Here is a 5,357-nt window from a genome sequence, read left to right as displayed (position 1 = left end):
ATTCTTTCGTTGCACGGTATAGACTAAGGTAAAAATAAAAACTAATATTCTTTCCCTTATTTCCCCCGATTGTATGCCAAGTACTCGCTCACAAGGCGATAACTTAGCACCACCAATCACTGAACTAGAGCGTTTCTTATATATAAGACGTCGAATACTAGAGTACCAACAAAGGTACGATATTCCCGATATCTTCTTTCCTACTAAACCAGAATAAAAACCAACCATGGCTGAAGAAGGACCACTAAATCGTCCTCTTAAGTTCTACGCTACCCCGTCCCAACAAGAACCTCACAACAACATTGTTGCCCCCGCTATCAATCGAAACGATTTCGAGCTGAAACCCTCATTATTACCAGCTATCCAACAACATCAATTTGCTGGAAATCCTACGGACGACCCTAATGAACACCTGACCAAGTTTGTGCAGTATGCAGACACTGTAAAGGTGAATGGTGTATCTCAAGATGCGATAAGACTACGTCTCTTTCCTTTCTCACTAAGAGACAGAGCTTGGGCTTGGTTACAATCCTTGCCATCCAACTCAGTTACAACATGGGAAGAACTGAAGAACATTTTCTTATCCCGATATTTTCCGCCGAGCAAAACTGTTATGCTAAGAGCTCAAATCAATGGATTCTGACAAAAAGATGTAGAACCTCTCTATGACGCGTGGGAGAGGTACAAAGATATTATGAGGATATGTCCACATCACGGTCTCGAAGACTAGGTGATCATTCACACATTTTACAATGGGCTTATGTATAACACAAGACTGACAATAGACGCTGCCGCAGGCGGTGCACTTATGGACAAGCCATACAACAAAGCCTATCAACTCATTAAAAACATGGCCCAAAACCATTTCCAATGGGGAGGTGAAAGAACTCCAGTGGAAAAGTCCCAAACAAATAGTGGAATATACGAAATCAGTAGCCTTGACCATGTCCATGCCAAGGTAGATGCCCTTGTTCAAAAGTTATACAACTTGACCATGCCACCCGCAGCCACCGTGGCTGTCGTGACTCCAAACTGTGAGTTATATGGAAACCCTGGATACACTGCACCAGAATGTCAGATATTAGCAGGAGTCCCAACCGATCAAGTGAATTACGCACAAGGAAATCCTTATTTGAATACCTATAACCCAGGCTGGAAAAACCATCCTAATTTTTCGTATAAGAATAACAACGCCCTGTATGCACCTGGCCAAGCACCAGCTGTTCCGCCTGGATATCAAAAGCCAGCTAACAATGCTTCTAACATGCCTAGGAAGTCAAACCTAGAACTAATGATGGAAAGCTTCATAGCTACCCAAGCTCAGACAAACAAAGACTTCTTGAACCAAAACATGCATACTAGCGAGCAACTTAAATAACTAGCGAGCAAAGTAGACACCTTAGCCACCCACAATAAAATGCTTGAAACACAGATTTCACAAGTGGCTCAATAACAAGCATCTATAGTCGCGCCCACTGGAACATTTCCTAGATAGCCGCAACCTAATCCAAAAGGACATGCAAATGCCGTTACACTGAGGAGTGGAAAAAAAATAGACGGACCCGTAGATCCAAGACTCCAAAATCCTGCCATGTACCAAAAACTAGACAAAACCTCAACTGAGCAGGTAAGTGACCCAAAGAAAATAGAAGATAATACCCGAGAGGCCGAAGAGAAAGAAAAACCTTATATGCCTCCACCACCTTATAAACCACCCATTCTGTATCCTCAAAGACTCGCAAGTTCTAAAACTGCAGGGCAATTTAGGAAATTTGTTGAACTTCTAAAGAAACTAAACATTACAATTCCCTTTACAGAAGCCATCACACAGATTCCCTCATGTGCCAAATTTCTTAAGGAGATCTTATCCAATAAGAAAAAGATTGAGGATAACGAAACAGTTACACTTACTGCCGAGTGTAGCGCAATAATCCAAAATAACATGCCTCCCAAACTAAAAGACCCAGGTAGTTTTTCCATACCCTGTGTCATTGGAAAATTCGTCATAGACAAAGCTCTATGCGATCTAGGAGCCAACATTAGTGTAATGCTCTTAACCATTTGTAAAAGGCTCAATATGGGAGAACTAAGACTGACCAAGATGTCTGTTCAATTAGCTGGCCGCTCAATCAAATATCTTGTCGGTATACTAGAGAATGTCCCCGTACGTGTAGGACAATTTTACATTCCTACAGACTTCATAATCATGGACATCAAAGAAGATGCCAGTACACCTATTATATTAGGAAGGCCATTCTTAGCTACCGCCGGAGCTATAATAGACGTAATGAGAGGTAAGTTAACATTCGAAGTTGGAGAGGAAAAGGTTGAATTCATCTTAACACAATTCTTACAAGCGCCAACAATAGACGATACATGTTATCTACTTGATGTCATAGATGAGTGTGTAAGAGAGATGGAGATGCAAGAAACCACATACTCTGATATAATGAAAATCCAAATCCCTCCAATCTTTGAAGACGATAATTGGCATGAACCATACCAAAACGACAGTCTAAGCGAATGCTTAACACTTACACCCAACCACATGCCATGCCCAAAGAAACCTGACTTGGAATTAAAATCACTACCAAAGAACTTAAGATACGAATTCCTAGACACTGAACTCAAAAGACCAGTAATAGTCAACGCTAACTTGGGACAGATGGAAACCGAAAAGTTACTAGATGTCTTAAGAAAATATCCAACTGCGTTAGGATACAACATCGTCGGCCTAAAAGGGATAAGTCCTTCCATCTGTATGCACCGCATTATGCTGGAGGAAGATTGTAAAACCTCTAGAGAACACCAGAGAAGGATCAACCCAATCTTAAGTACGGTAGTCAAGAATGAAGTAAAGAAGTTACTAGATGCTGGAATCATATACCTGATCTCCGATAGTCAATTGGTTAGCCCCATTCATGTAGTACCCAAAAAGGGGGTGTTATAGTTGTTAAGAATGAGAAGGGCGAATCTATATCACAAAGAGTTGTGACCGGAAGTAGAATGTGCATCGATTATAGAAAACTAAACAAAGCCACTTGGAAAGATCATTTTCCTCTACCTTTCATTAACCAAGTGCTTGAACAATTGGCTAAGCATTCTCACTTCTACTATCTAGACGGCTATTCAGGTTTCTTTCAATTTCCAATCCATCCTGACGACCAAGAAAAGACAACCTTCACATGCCCTTATGGTACATTCGCTTACCGACGAATGCCATTTGGATTATGCAACGTTCCCGCAACATTCCAAAGATGCATGATGGCAATCTTCGCTGATTTTATAGACGACATTATGGAAGTCTTTATGGACGACTTTTCTGTTTGTGGGTAGAGTTTCGAAGGATGTCTATCAAACCTTGAAATGGTACTCGAAAGATGCGTAAAGGTAAATCTCGTTTTGAACTGGGAGAAATGCCATTTCATGGTCCAACAAGGAACAATGTTGGGTCACGTAGTATCTGATAAAGGAATTAAAGTAGACAAAGCCAAGATTGAAATCATAGAAAACCTTCAACCTCCGAAAACCGTATGAGAAATACGAAGCTTTTTAGGACACGCCGGTTTCTACCGACGTTTCATCAAAGATTTCTCGAAAATTACCAAGCCACTTACGAGTTTATTAATGAAAGACGCTGATTTTATCTTTGATGAAAAATGTTTAACAGCGTTCAACCAATTAAAAACATCTTTAATCACCGCACCCATAATGCAACCACCCGACTGGAGATTACCTTTCGAAATCATGTGTGATGCGAGTGATTACATCGTAGGCGCAGTACTGGGACAAAGAAAGGATAAGAAACTTCATGCTATCTATTATGCAAGTAGAACACTAGATCCATCCCAAATGAACTACGCCACCACTAAAAAGGAACTTTTAGTCGCCGTGTTCGCCTTGAACAAATTCCGTTCCTACCTAGTAGGGGCTAAAATCATTATCTATACTAACCACGTCGCTATTAGATATCTGCTAAGTAAGAAGGATGCCAAACCAAGACTTTTAAGATGGATCCTACTCTTATAAGAATTTGACTTAGAGATAAAAGATAAGAAAGGTATTGAAAACGTAGTAGCGGACCACTTATCACGAACCGAAGGGAATAAACCTGAACAAATTCTAATCAATGACGATTTCCCTTACGAACGACTCATAGCCCAAATGGAAAGCGACATGTATGAACTAACAATAAAAGATACCGAAATAGAAGAATCCATGGAAGAAATTTATGCGAATGCAACTCTACCATGGTATGTTGATTTTGTCAACTACCTAGCTATTGGAGTACTTCCACCGGACCTATCTTACCAACAAAAGAAGAAATTCTTTCATGATCTAAAACAATACTACTGGGATGAACCTTTGCTTTTCAAAAGAGGTACCGACGGTATTTTCTGTCGATGTGCTCCTGAGGATGAAATAAACGAATAATCTCTCATTGCCATTCTGCTCCCTATGGTGGGCATGCAAGTACCTCAAAGACCTGTACTAAGATCCTACAATCGGACCTCTTTTGGCCTACTTTATGGAAAGATGTCCATAATGCAATTATAAATTGCGACCGGTGTGTAATACCCTAAAATTTACCCTTCATTTTTCCTAGAAGCATGGGATTATGTTTTACAATTCATTAGCATCATATTAGGTCATACTGCATTAGTGACATGGAGATCAGGTTTTGATCGATCACTCCTTAACAGAAGGAGCCCACACAAAGCAAGATTGAGAATTCGACTTCATTTTCTAAGTATACAAGTCTCAAGGGTCTCAGGGGGGTCCAAGTATCTTATTATGGTCCTTAGTTCATCAGTGAAGGATTCAAAGCTATCAGAGTGTTCATCTGGATTTAATCAAAAATTAGGGTTTCATGGCTACCTACAACAGGCAATGTTTGGTTGGAAGTAGAGGAGCTCATCCATGTCATGATTAGATAGGCATCTTGGCCTAGGAAGATTCACAATTATCTCAGAAAGATCCATTGGCAATCAGTGCAATCAGTTCCTGATCATTTTGCCCTAAAACTAGGGTTTGGTATAAAATCAGTTTATTTCTGATTCTTTGGGTGAAACTCTTTTCCATGGCCCTCCATATGTCCACAAGGGTCTACATACAAAAAAATCAGCTCTTTATTTGAGCTAGAAGTGCTTCAATTGATCAATGGAATCGGGAATCAGACAGTTTGGGAAAAGTCAACTGTGGGGCCAGAAAAGTCAACTCCTGACATTTTGAGAGTGGAATCTCAAAATACATGCTTAGGGGATCCTACATGTGAAATTTGATCAAGGTTGGATCATGGATTCATCATTTAATCAGGAATTGGAAAAGTTACTTAATTTGGAAATGGTTGACTTTCC

The 5,357-nt window shown here is 40.2% G+C and overlaps 1 non-coding gene across 1 annotated transcript; it reads right to left on the bottom strand.

Moving 5' to 3' along the window:
* Positions 1-613: 613 nt before the first annotated feature.
* LOC127124830 (small nucleolar RNA R71) lies at positions 614-720 on the bottom strand. Its single transcript, XR_007804306.1, has one exon. It is a non-coding gene; the product is annotated as a small nucleolar RNA R71 (small nucleolar RNA).
* Between the last annotated feature and the right edge of the window lie 4,637 nt (positions 721-5,357).

The sequence above is a fragment of the Lathyrus oleraceus genome, chromosome 2, assembly GCF_024323335.1.
Source record: "Lathyrus oleraceus cultivar Zhongwan6 chromosome 2, CAAS_Psat_ZW6_1.0, whole genome shotgun sequence".
Classification (NCBI taxonomy): Eukaryota; Viridiplantae; Streptophyta; class Magnoliopsida; order Fabales; family Fabaceae; genus Lathyrus; species Lathyrus oleraceus.
The sequence above is the reverse complement of the archived record's forward strand: the minus strand, read 5'-3'. Positions and strand labels throughout refer to the sequence as shown.